The sequence below is a fragment of the Saimiri boliviensis genome, chromosome 6 (genome assembly GCF_048565385.1).
Source record: "Saimiri boliviensis isolate mSaiBol1 chromosome 6, mSaiBol1.pri, whole genome shotgun sequence".
Lineage (NCBI taxonomy): Eukaryota > Metazoa > Chordata > Mammalia > Primates > Cebidae > Saimiri > Saimiri boliviensis.
This window is the reverse complement of record NC_133454.1, coordinates 20,468,258-20,481,712: the sequence shown is the minus strand read 5'-3', so window position 1 is coordinate 20,481,712 and position 13,455 is coordinate 20,468,258. Positions and strand designations below refer to the sequence as shown.

Here is a 13,455-nt window from a genome sequence, read left to right as displayed (position 1 = left end):
GACTGCAGGTGATCCACCCGCCTTGGCCTCCCAGAAAGTGTTGGGATTACAGGTGTGAGCCACTGCACCTGGCCAAATATAAACAATTTCATCTGTTTGTATAGCTCTAGTACATAGCCTAGATTAGTTATCACTCAATAAACAAATGTTGAATGGAATCTGAAGAGGAATGAATGAAATCTGAAGACGTTTTACGTAAGAAACCAAATCATAGAGAGTATGAAAAATTGGCCATAGCTAGGAAACTAGTGGAATTGGAATTCAAATTCAAGCAGTATCACACCATAGGTAACATCTTAATCACTTTACTCACTGCTTCTCTGACCTGTACCACAGCTACCACCAGCACCATTTCTTCCACCATTAATACCACAATTGACTTTAGAACTATCCTGTCATTTTCACAAAGATTACTCCTGCGAGAGAAAATACTGACTTGATGTTAAAGAAAATTCTCTGCCTTCTAGGGCACTACATCTCTATCTGTTAATGATTATATTTTCTGCAAAGCAACATAATATGGTGATCATCAACAAAACATTTATGAGTAAGTGTTGCAAATTCAATTTGAAATAATCAGATAATCTAAATGCTCATTTGAAAAGTCAACTCCCAGTTGTACTTTTAAATTCAGATTGAATCATAAAGTTTGAGGATTAGATAGAAAATCAAAATACGACATATAACTCTTTATGATCAGGTGGCCAAATTAGCAAATAATTACCATTCATTAACATGATTTACATACTTTTATAATACCTGAGGTGGTTAATATTACAAACATCTTGATTATTCATTTATAGATAAAAATAAGTATCTGTAAGTATGTTAAAGGTGAACAATTAACAGCTTCGTTCCTTCCCTTTAGAATTTCATACATACCTTCTCCATAGTCTTCATGTGGTTGGACCACAGTTTAGAGAAGTTCTTATTATAATCATAGCTATTTGGTATTCTGAGAACTAATTACTTTGGCTAGAACCTAGAGTGTATCTTAACTACTAACTTATCCTCCAAGTGAAGACAGTCTGAGCCAGATCCAATTCCCAGAGAAAACAAGAGCATCTTCGTATCTCCCCTTAGAAATTGACTAGTTAACTGTTTTCCTGTGTAGCCAGCAGAATAGAAAGTATAACTGAAGCTAACGCGGCTCACGATTTGAGAAACAGAAAGTCAAATGACTCATTCCTCTCCTTTTGTGCCCAGTCAATTTTCAGGCATCTCTAAAACTGATTCACTTTGTAGGATTTATACTTATTCATTTTTTACAACAAACAATTGAGATATGCACTATTACGTTCTCCATTTTGCATAAGAACACTAAATCATAGAGCATATTAACAATTTGGCCCAGGCCGGGCGCGGTGGCTCAAGCCTGTAATCCCAGCACTTTGGGAGGCCGAGGCGGGTGGATCACGAGGTCAAGAGATCAAGACCATCCCGGTCAACATAGTGAAACCCCGTCTCTACTAAAAATACAAAAATTAGCTGGGCATGGTGGTGCGTGCCTGTAATCCCAGCTACTCAGGAGGCTGAGGCAGGAGAATTGCCTGAATCCAGGAGGCGGAGGTTGCGGTGAGCCGAGATCGCGCCATTGCACTCCAGCCTGGGTAACAAGAGCGAAACTCTGTCTCAAAAAAAAAAAAAAAAAAAAAAAAAAAAACAATTTGGCCCAAAGACACAGCTACAAAACTAGTGGCCCTGGAATTCAAATTCAGGTAGCATCACACCATAGGGAACATCTCAAACGCTTTACCCACTGCTTCTCTCACCTGTACCACAGCTACCACCAGCATCGTTTCTTCCAGGACCACTACTAATATCACAAATCACTGTACTACTTACCCTTTTATCAAGCATTTCTTCAATACAAAGCATAGGGATAAGGACCTTACTGATATTAACTTATGAAGCCTCTGAGAAGGCCTTTGAGAAGCATTATTACCCCCATTTTGCAGGCTCAGATAAGATAAAACTAAACCACCTAAACTAAACCTCTTTGAGCCTAGAACTGAGGCTCAGGGAGACTAAGTACTTAAGATTATGGAGCAAATACATTCATATGGCCAAGAATCAAATGCAAATCCCTCTGATTCCAAAAGCTGGCTCTCCGTGTCCAGAATAAGCCTTTCTTTGCCTTTTCTCAGTGGTTCTCAAACAAGGGAAGTAACACTCCCTAGACGACATTTGACAATGAGGGGTTTGTTTTTTGGTTACCTAAAGGGATAGAAAATAGTATTAAAATCTAGTGATGGTGGCCACGAACGCTAAACATCCTTCATTGTGCTGGTATGTCCTACAAATGAAGGACTGTCCTACCCCCAAAAAACTTTCCACCCAAATGTCAGTAGTGCCCCCTTTGAGAAGCACCAAACTATCACTTCTTTTCCCATCACAGAGGTGTTTCTCTTATTGTGCATTAGCTAAAGTATTTTCACTACATTGCTGCCATATTTCATATCTACAGGGGCTGGGAAATGGTGAAGTTACTTTAATGCGGGCTTATAGAGAGTAGTGACTTTTCTGAGGCCCTAAGTCACTTACCACTTAGATTCCTCCAGGGATGAGGATCATTTTTAATTTTAAAAAGCAAATGAGGGTAACTGACATGTAAATAATGCAACTCAGCCCCTTTGAGCCTCTCTGGAGTAAAGTAAATTAATTCCGATGATGCCTAAGTCAAATATTCAGTGAGGGAAATCTGAGCTCACTCTACAGCATAATGCAGGAACTGTTTGCTGCTGCTGTTTTTGTTGTTGGTGGTGGTTTGTTTATTCACTTATATTCCACTTGACGATCTATTTATCTACCTGTACCTATTGCAGCCACCTAAGGTGTTCACACAAAACAACAGTTTGAATCTTTGATTACATTCCTTTTAATTTTACAATCCCCACTTCCAACAGTGACAAGTGTTATATTGTTCTCTCATATGCTGTTACTACAGGCTAACGAGCAATGATTTGAGAAAGAAAGAAATGTCAAGGTGACAACTAAGAGGACAAAAGATAATTTATCTACCTCATGAGGTGAGAAATACACTAAAAGCTCTTTAGCTTGGTTATTGTAAATCAAAGATAGAATTTACCTTGCTTTTGTGTGAAAAAGTAGAAAAAACAACAATAGTGTCATGTGCCATAGGACCTTAAATTAACTTAAGAGTCTGTTTTAGTTGCTATGTTAATCACCCTTAAGGCATTGAAGCATATTTCTCACAGACATTATTCTCCCAATGGTGCTGTGAGGTCTTCATCTATTTCACAGATGAAGAAAGTGAGGCTCAAAAACGTAAGTACTTTATCTAGGTCAGGAACCTAGCAAATGTCAATGCCAGGAGTCTAAACCATGATAACCTACTTCTAAGGTCCACATTCATCTGACCAGGCCACACTGAGTTAACAGAGCTCATTAGTCAAAGGAGTGGTGAGGACACCTCACCTTTTGTATATTATCTAAGTATTTTCAAAAAACGTTTGCATACCATATGCATATGTTCTTCATAACACTATCAAGAAGTAGTTAGGGAATAAAGAATTGATTTTTTTTCAGAGGACAGTGAGAATCAGAGAAATGCAGGACATTTTCCAAGGTCAAACACAGCTAGTAATCGGTAGCACCATGATTAGAGAATCAGGGACCGATGCCAAATAATGCTTACAACAAATACCATCTCTTCGAGAAATAAAGTTCATACTTGTAGCCTCAAAAATGTCCTTGCCTTTATAAATTAGTGCATTTTCACTAGCCAAAGGACAAAAACATTCTATTTTTAAAGAAAGTCTTGTGAGTATCTACAAAATGGTACTTAGCCATATCAATTGATGATTAGTAATTAAACATTTTTACCTGCAGATGTGTTAGACAAGCTGAAGTGGCATTCATTGATCAACCACAAACTTTGTGTTCTCCCATGAAAAGCACTTACATTCTCAAGACTTCAGCTTTCTCATAGGCAAACGACAGAGATTTTAAAGCAGTGATATTCACAATATAACATTAAGAATTTAAAACAACTGTAAATTATTTTATAAATTTGAAATTACCATACACAGAATTATTGATGCTTCTGTTTCCCTTGGTTTCTGCCAAACTTTTTAAATAGTAGACTAGCACAGAAATTGCGTAAACACAAACACAAGTTTGTTAGTGATCTAGTTTATAACATATATGAATACCACGTTTTACCACTTTGATTAACATTTATAATTCAGCTTATGATGAACATTTTAGTAAACATTTCTTAAACTTTAGTTACTTATTGACTAAATTCTGAGAGTAGAAGTCAGTCAATGTGGGGGATAATCTTGCTCTAGATTTGGTCTTCTCTTTGGGAAATCAAAACCAGAACGCAAATATTGCTTTGTTGTTGCTCAAAAGCAACAACAAATAAAACAGCAAACTTACATCCATCAATATTACCCATTGAGAACAATTTTCTGATTTCCTTAGCATGTCTTTTAAAGAAAGAAAATCTTCTAAAGCAATCCTGCTCAAAATTTTCCATCCCATCTCTGACTGGGTTTTAAATAGGAGATAGCTCTTTCAGGATAAACACCCTGATTCTAAGATAACAGGCTTTGAGGAAACAAGCGGTAGGAAGCTGTCCCTTCTCAGAGGCCTGGAAGTATAGAGAGTCACTGTGAGTCCTGAGCTTTAACCACAAAGCTGCTACTGCAGTAGGCATTGTATATACCACAGCAGGAAGAAACCCAAGCACCACCCACAGTCCTGCAGCATTTCTAGAATTAAAGCAAGAAGACTCATGCATTTAGCCTAGGACCATGAGAAACCAAGAAAAACTATGTGGGGAGCGGTAAAAAATCTCTTTCCCCAGGGAAGAATAAAATGGTGGGTAGAAGGGCTATAGTTTCCTTTTGTTCTAGTTGATTGTGTATGAGCTCATGAGCTGGTTTTTGTTTTGTTTTGTTTTGTTTTTAAGAGCTCAATGCTGCAGAGTGCAAATTCATCTGTAAGTAGACTATTGAGATTTTTAAAAGGTTATACATTATTCTAATTAGCCTCTAGAGTTTATTCTGCAGGAACTCCAATGTTTTTAAAAACATAATAAGTACAGTGACATGTGTGAGTCCCATAATAATTTTTATCAAACCAGGGAGAGTGAGTGACTGAACAACTCAGTTTCACTCTGATTGGTAGGGCGCTGAGGTGTGAGAAAGCATGAAACATTTATGGAAATGGATGCACTGTAGCCACAGAGCATAGGAGGCCATCAGAAGAGAAACTGTGAGGAGCAGGATGGCATCGTATCCTGAAGTGCCCTCTATCAGGAAGGCGTCGGGCCACTGCATGAAATAGTAAACTATGTAAGGGTTCCGTGTCAAGAATACTACACTCTATCTCTATGAAAGTCCACACACAAGAAAATGAGATTCAGTTTTAATTTGAAGAACATCTACTTATGAAGCAACTGCCATATGCCAGGGGATTCATACAGAACTCATCACCACCATGCATGCTAAGCATAATTCTGTCCATTTTACAAACGAGAAAATTGAGGCTCAGACATGTTAAGTAACTTGTTCAATGCCTCACTCAGTAAGTGGTGGAGCAGAGTTTTATGGAAATCGGATTCTTAAAACCTAGGTTATTGATCTCCATGCAGCACTGCGTCAGGGAGAAGTCAGTTGTATGGAATAAACGGCAATGTTGATATTTATAATAAAGAAGGCCTCATGTTTTCCTGGCTGAGATGGTTTATTAGTAGTCTTACCTGGAACTCTTCACAACTGTGCTGTCCAAAAAGGTAGCAACTAGCATCCCTGTGGCTACTGAGACCCGAAATGTGTCTGGTCTGGATGTGCTGCAAGCATAAAATAAACATCAGAGTTTCAAAATTTAGAATGAAATAGAATGTATTTCAATGTTGTTACACAGTTTACATGTTGAAATGATAATGTTGGGGATATATTTGGGGGTTAAACAAACTGTTTTTAACATTAATTGTACCTGTTTCTTTTTATTTTTTTAGACACAGCTAATTTTAAAATGGAATTTATATATGCGGGTCATTTTATTGGACAGTACTGGTCCAGATCCTAAGACAATAGAGATGATAAGATACTATTTGCCTTTGAAGGCCTTGCCTTTTTTCATAGGATGAAAAAGATTCCAGGATATGTGACTGCTGCTGAAATTCTGTTTTAAAAATGAGACCTTTTGTTGTCCAAGCCATGATGAGGCCATCACCATGGGCACTGGGCTGGGAAAAAAGTCTGTTATAATTCCACTTTCTCTTTTCTTAACTAGGACGAGTCCTGTAAAAAATTAATTGCCTTCCAGTATTATAGTATTTTCATTTGAAAATTGGGAATAGGAATTTCAATCCCAAGTTATTGTATGGAAATTAAATGAATTAATCCATTCAAAGTGCCTATCTCAGGGGCTAGCTCGAGAAAAAATGCTCAGTCAATGTAAATTCGCTTCCTCTGGTTCCCTTTCCTCTCTCTGTGTCTGTCACTAAAGGCTACCAAGCCAGTTGCCCTAAAAATGTTATCTTTTTTTTATTGTGCCATGGATGATTTCTTTCCTAATCTCAAGTTTTCTCCTGCATCTCATCACCCACTAAATGATAAGAGTGTTGCTATTTTTAAAGATCAGCAGCTTGGGACTGACTTTCTATCAAAATTGAAAAATATCTTGAAGAAAATTCAATTTACAAATATTTACTTGTTTCTATATTTTTTTCAATTTAGTGACCAAAAATGCTAAAATTTTATGAGCAAACTAAGTTGTGCATGGCATTATTTTTGTTTTTAAGATAGCACAAGCCTTTAAAAAATCAGTATTGTTTTTCTGTTCTTTTCTCCCTTAATTTCCTTTATTGAAGTCTCCCCCAACATTTCCTTTTGCCTTAGCTTAAATATTTGAAGAGCTTCCTATTTCTGAATGGATCCTAAAAGGCTGATGACAATTGTTTCTGGTTGTGGTCTTTGATTTGTTCATTTACACAATACTCACTGAGTCATTGATAAATATATATATTGAACATCTGTTATGTGCCAGGAACTGCCAGAAATGAAGGGCATATAATGTTTAAAAGATCAGATTTAGTACCTGTACACTCAAAGCTTATACATTAGAGAAACAGACCCATATAGGTAACACAGCATAAAAAACAATGTTAGAGAAGACACAAGAACTAAGGCAATATAAAAAGGGAGTTGACCCTGGCTGGAGGTGACGATATATGCCTAGAATCCTGGGGCTTTGGGGGGCAGAGACAGGAGGGTCTCTTGAGGCCAGGAATTTGAGACTAGTATGGGAAAACATTATGAGATCCTATCCTTAAAAATAATAATAACCAGGCGTGGTAGCACACTCTGGTAGCCCCAGCTATGCTAAAAACTGAAGTGGGAGGATCAGTTGAACCCAGGAGTTTAAGGTTACAGTGAGTTAGGATAGCACCACAGCACACTAACCTCAGCATTAGAGCCTGACCCTGTCTCTAAAAGAAAAGAGAGAGATTTGATTCTAAGGTAAGGGAATTTGTTTCTGAAGGAGTAATGTTTATAGCAAAATTCTTAGAAGAAACAGGAGTAGGTTAGACAGATGCTGTCCCAAATCACATCCATGGCTCCATATCCCAAAAACATTGCCTACTATTGTTGTGTCATAAAAAATAAATTAAAATTGGGCATTCTGGAAAGTCACTTTTGTCCATGAGATGTCAATATGAAGAACAGGGTGATACATATATTTGTTTGTAATTAATTTCTCAAAACTTCATCCAGGATCATGATACGCTTGAATAGTATCTTGAGGAAGTTATGATTCTGATATCTTTTAAAAGGAGCCATTCATCTCTGAATATTAAGTAAATATTGAAGTATCTCAGAAGGGATATAAAATAAGATTTCAATGACCTGTAAAATTACTCTGCTAATGGAATTCCCGGTATTATTCAGTTTTTTATTAAGTGAATTCATTCAGAAACATTCTACATTTAGAGGGAAAAATCCTCAGAGAGTCATTCTCCAAAGACTACATCATCAAGAATATCTGACAGCAGACATAGACAGTCCCTCATTAGAAAATGGTAGAAGTTTTTGAGTGTATAATGATTTCAAACTTACTAAACACCTTCCTTCCTTCCTTCCTACCTTCCCTCCGTCCCTCCCTCCCTCCCTCCTTCCCTCCCTTCCTTCCTTCTCTCTTTGTTTCTCTCTCTTTTTCTTTTCCAGATTGAGTCCTGCTGTGTTGCTCAGGATAAAGTGCAGTGGCGATTCACAAGCACAATCATAGTCTACTATATCCTTGAACTCCAGGGCTCAAGCAATCCTCTCACTTTGGCCTCTAGAGTAGCTGGGACTACAGATGCATGCCACTATGCCAGATTTGAACACCTACTAAATTCTGGACACTTTGTTGTACCAAATCTTTTTAATAGATGCTTTTATTCTCAAACTACCCTCCAAGGGAGAACTTCTTATCTACATTTTAAATAGAAGAAAACCGAGGCTTAGAAGATGGATTTGATTTTTCCAACCCAGAGAGAAAATAAAATAGTAGTAAATGTACACATCAGTCTGGATTTCAAACTCTTGATTAAGCGTAAATTGATTAAACGAACATTGATTAAGTTATTAATGGCTGGATGGAGAAAGAACTACGAGTGGTCTAGGTTGTGTTGGTACTTAGAGTGGAACCCCAGACACCATTCACTACAGTGAGGGACCTTCACTAAGTACCCCTGTATTCTGAAACTGCCCCTTGAAAACTACCTTTAGAGAATTAAGCACCACTGCCTTAGAGGGAAGGAAACAGCTATAGAAGACACATAAAACAATGTGTTTTCTATTACTGAAGTCTTGGCATTCCACAATAATGCTTCTCAGGAATCACTTTGTAAAATGTACGCAAATCTGACCATATGTCACCCCATCTCATTCATATACTTTGTTTTATGAGACAGAATTGGGCTCTCTTGCCCAGGCTGAAGTGCAATGACAGGATCTCAGCTCACTGCAACCTCCGCCTTCTGGGTTCAAGCGATTCTCATGCCTCAGTCTCCCAGTAGCTGGATTATAGGCGCCCGCCACCACGCCTGGCTGATTTTTGTATTTTTAGTAGCAATGAGGTTTTGCCATGTTGGCCAGGCTGGTCTTGAACTCCGGTCCTCAAGTGATCTGCTAGCCTTAGCCTCCCAAAGTGCTAGGATTTCAGGCGTGAGCCACCATGCCCAGCCCCACATCTAAAGTAAAATCTTAATCAAAAAACCTCTTGCAAATTTATTCCCCTCTCCCCTAATCCCAATACAGGTACAGAAATTAGAGATGCACAGAGACCTATATAGTTTAGCTTGGCCAACTCATTCTCACCCACAACATCTCAGTTTGACACCACTCCCTCCAAGAAACCTGTTCTCCTCTCCCAAGTAAGAATTATTTTCCTGGTCTGTGTAGTCCTATAGTACTTGAGGTTCTCTTCTTTTAGCCTTAATAATTTTGTGTCTTAATTGTATGTTTGCTAGCCTGTCTCTCTCACTGAACTGTTAATATGTAAACAGAGGTAGATTCTAGTTTTGTGGAGTCTCAAGAACGTACAAATTGTGGGTATAGATTTCTTTCATGAAAATAATTCAAAATTACAAATATAAATTTACATTAATGTGTGAGTATTTATTTAGAAGGAGAAAAGAAATCACATCAAATTAGAAACTTTAAAACTTGACAAATAAAAATATTCCCACTTACAGACTACTTAAATGCCTTTATACACTCTTACAGAGACAAACTTCTGGGCCTGACCATTTCAAACGTAATGTTTTTTTCCATCATCTATATCCTCCCGTTGTCCAACACCAACAGACATGTTTATATTTTTATATTGTATAAATGTTTATATATTTATATTGCGTAATGTTTATATTGTATGACAGTTTATGCACTTGCATCTCTTGATCATGGAGCCTTGCAAGTATACACACTAGACAGGAGGATTTCTAGACAGTATGTCTACGCTGAGGTAGCTAGTTGATGTGGTTTAAATGCGTCCCCTCCAAATCTCATGTTGAAATGTGTACCTTCAGTGTTGGATGTGAGCCTAGTGAGAGGTGTTTGTGCAACTGGGCTGGGTCCCTCATGAATGGCTTGTGCTGTCCTTGCAGTAAGGAGTGAGTTCTTGCTCTATAAGTGTACATGGGAGTGGGTTGTTTAACACAAGCTGGCACCTTCTCTTTTTCTTTCCCCGTCTGCTCCCTTTTTGCCTTCCGCCATGATTGTAAGCCTCCTGAGGCCCTTACCAGAAGCAGATGCTGGCACTGTTCTCTTGCATAGTCTGCAGGACTCTGAGCCAAATATACCTCTTTTCTTTACAAATTACCCAGCGTCATTTATTTCTTTATAGCAATGCAAAACAAACAAACATGCTGGTCTTGAGTTAACATTCACAGAAGTCACTGTGAACCACATACATTTATCCTACTAAGTCCAAATCATATCTTTGTAGGTATGAACTAAATTTCTGTATATGCATGTATGTATCTATCTATTTCTGGAACTCCAGTTTTCCTTTGGATCTCTAAAATTCTCCTGGGAATGCCAATGCCACTCTTCTTGGAAAAAATATATGTGGCAGGAAAAAAGCTGGAGTATAGAGGGACACAAGTTCAGATCAATTACATTTAAAATACGTTAATTTGCAAATCCTACAAAACATATGACCATATGAATGCATGCCTACGTCTAGCACTTGGAGTGGGCCTCTTCATAGAAAGAACCCCAAAGCTTAAGCTTGACACAAGCTTCATAAGTCTACTTTTGGATACAAAAGAACAAATACATATCTTTTAAAATCCTTTGTTCCTAGTCCTGTGCTTGACATATAGTAGGCCTACAAAACATAGTTATTAAGTGAATCATTCAAATTCAGTCATGTTTGAGTTTTTCTTACATCTTCGTAAGCTATGGCTGCTTAGTAATAATAATAAAAGAGAAGGAAACAAAAGAAATTGTTGCCCACAATATGAATAATATGTCCAAATTTAAAAAAAAGAAGAAAACAACTTCAGCTGGTGCTATGCATACCATCAGACCATTACTATTGTTATAAATATCCTAATTCTGTCCCTCTGTATTCTTGAGAGGCCATTTTCCTTCCCATGATTTGGAGAGAATAGACAATTCAGCTTTGAAATCATTTTTCAGAAAGGATTTGTTAATATCGGGAGTATGAGACCAAAGGTCATAAAAGGTAATGAAAATTAAGGGATCTATGCCTACCAACAGGTAGATAGATAAACAAGCTATAGTATCCATACAATGGAATACTACTCCAGAAATAAAAAGAAATATACCACTGATACCTGCTGCAATACAGATGACTCTTCAAATAATTATGCTGAGTGAAATAAGCCAGACAACATAATACATTATTCCCTTTTTATAAAATTATAAAAATTGTAAACAAATTTATGACAGAAAGCAAATTAAGAGTTTCAGGAAGGTGGCACCAGCAGACAGGGGCTAGATTACAGCAGGACAACAGGGAATTTTGGGAATGGTGGATGTGTTTAGTATCTTCATTATGGTGGTGAGTTCGTAAGCATAAATCTATGTCTTAACTGTCAAATCACATATTTTAAATATGTCCAGTTTATCGTCTATCAATTATACCCACGGTAAAGTTGTTTAAAATGTCAAGAATACATGTATTTATTGTTGAGTTACAAAAATAAAAGTAATTAATCAGCATTATACACTGCAGCCCCTTGAAATTGTAGACCCAGATGTGTCCTGGATGTGTCTTCATTTGCCCAGATTTGTTAGCTTGCTTATGTAAGTCCTTATGGTGCTACAACCACTCCTGAGTATCCTCTTAGATTTTTAAAGGGTACTATTAGCAGAATACCCTTCTCAGCATCTCTTAAGAATTCCTATTTCTAAAGTGTGCTCACAGCCAAGAGGGTTTTGACAAAGCAAATAATAGCCATGTAATGAAAGAACAATCCTCATTCTAAAACAAATGCATGGAATTTTAACATAAATTGATGGGATAAAACCCCACTGCGTTAGATCAACCTTTGCACACATATGATACAAGGTCATTTTGAGTAAAAGAATATGTGCTTTTTCAAAAGAGAACCAAACTAGTTATTAGATTAGTTTAAGGAAATTTCAACTCTTTATTACAAACCATGATACTTGCATTGGAAATCTCTGCAAAATTGACTTTAGTACTTAAGGTCTGGAGAGGGCTTTTATATGAATGATCTGCCTTGCCTCATTTAAAAATTTTTTTTTAAATTTTTTATTGCATTTTAGGTCTTGGGGTACCTGTGAATAACATGTGAGATTGTTACGTAAGTATATACTTGGCAGTGTGATTTGCTGCCTTCCTCCCCATCACCTATATTTGGAATTTCTCCCAATACTATCTCTCCCTAACTTCCCATCCCCCGCTGCCCCTCCCCTATTCCCCACCCCCGCCACAGACCCCAGTGTGTGATGCTCCCCTCCTGTGTCCATGAGTTCTCATTGCTCAACACCCACCTATGAGTGAGAACATGTGGTGTTTGATTTTCTGTTCTTGTGTCGGTTTGCTGAGAATGATGGTTTCCAGGTTCATCCATGTCCCTACAAAGGACACGAACTCATCTGGGATATGTGTTGAATAACTGCATGAAGAAATATTAGTAACTAAGAAACAGTATTAAAATAAATATAGCTTCTATTCTCTTAATTCATGTTCTTTTGGGAAAAAATACATATAATTTCAAAACAACAGGAGATAGTCACAATCAGGGCAGCTCAGTGGCATAGTCTAATAGTAACTCTAATCTATGTACTGCTTGTCTCAGTCAAACACTATTTATTGTAAAATCAAGCATATTTATTGTAAAATAATGCCAGGTGATAAAGCAGGTATCGATCGTCACATTTTTTAAAAAATTAAACAACTCTCATATATTCACTACAATTTCATAGTTTTGAAATTGTGTTAAATTAATAAATGAAATTTGTCCTTCATAGTCTTCCCTGGTCCATCATCCTCTGGTAGCAACAACCTGGTACTTCTATACTTTTGCCTTTATCCTGTGCTTTTACAGACAGGATTAGATGTTGGAGTATTCTTTCCTCTTATGCTGCTCTTGACTTTTTGGGTGCCCCTAGCACTCTGTCTTCTTTCAAGGCTCAGTATGAGCCTTTGTTTCAAGGGCTGTATGGCATGTAAGATGTTTCCACTGATACGTTACGTCCTCAATGATTTTCCGACTCCTCCTTTTGTAAGTTTAATTACTTCCCCTAAAGATAGATATAAGTGGTATTTAGTACATACTGCTTCTCTTGCCCTTTAAACTACAAATATTCTAATAATAATATTATTCTATAATACATAGATTGTCCCCCAACTAGACTTTGAGTTTCTCTACACTGGACTAAAATAATTTGCAACTGTTAGGAATTTACTGGAGTTAGGCTGACCTCAGTTTGAATG

The 13,455-nt window shown here is 37.3% G+C and overlaps 1 protein-coding gene across 3 annotated transcripts in view; it reads right to left on the bottom strand.

The window, feature by feature from the left end:
• Window positions 1–13,455, bottom strand: part of TENM4 (teneurin transmembrane protein 4) — a 3,045,593-nt gene that overhangs the window by 2,250,548 nt on the left and 781,590 nt on the right. For all 3 annotated transcript variants that reach the window (XM_074400388.1, XM_074400391.1, XM_074400392.1), the window contains exon 4: window positions 5,732–5,821. The gene's annotated coding sequence lies outside the window, so the exon portion shown is untranslated. The remainder of the gene's footprint in view (window positions 1–5,731; window positions 5,822–13,455) is intronic.